Source organism: Carassius auratus, chromosome 23, assembly GCF_003368295.1.
Source record: "Carassius auratus strain Wakin chromosome 23, ASM336829v1, whole genome shotgun sequence".
Taxonomy (NCBI): Eukaryota; Metazoa; Chordata; class Actinopteri; order Cypriniformes; family Cyprinidae; genus Carassius; species Carassius auratus.
Window position 1 is genome coordinate 17990611 of NC_039265.1, and position 551 is coordinate 17991161.

Here is a 551-nt window from a genome sequence, read left to right on the forward strand (position 1 = left end):
ACAAAGTGCAGGCAAGCCGGACAGAACTCTCTTCTCGTAGTGGATCTGACACCTGTGAGATCAAAGATGGCTATCGCGGGATTCACGCTCGTACACAGTGTTGCTAATAAACTGGATGTAATTCAAGTTCTGTTGCTTTTATATGAAAATAAATAAAATGAACAAGACACCCATTTAATTACATACCAAAGACGTGTTTATCAATATTTAGTTCTTTATTACAGACATATGTGTTTTTATTTTTTTTATAAAAATTAAATTGCATAACAAAAAGAGATCGCACTTTCAGATAGTAATATTCACACATAACATATACACATAAAACATGATATTAGAGTTTTAAAATCAAACATTTTAAAAGAGAACAATACATCACAGTTGTTTAAACCAATGAGCATTAAGATGTGTCGTCAGCAAGTCGTTTCCCATCGTGCTTTTGATCAGCGCAGTCGGTGGAGAGCAAACTTCGCCCGACTGGAGAATCCGACACATGGGCCTTGCGCTAGCGAGAGATTTTTGACATACGTCAGAATGACATCAGAGCAAGGCGG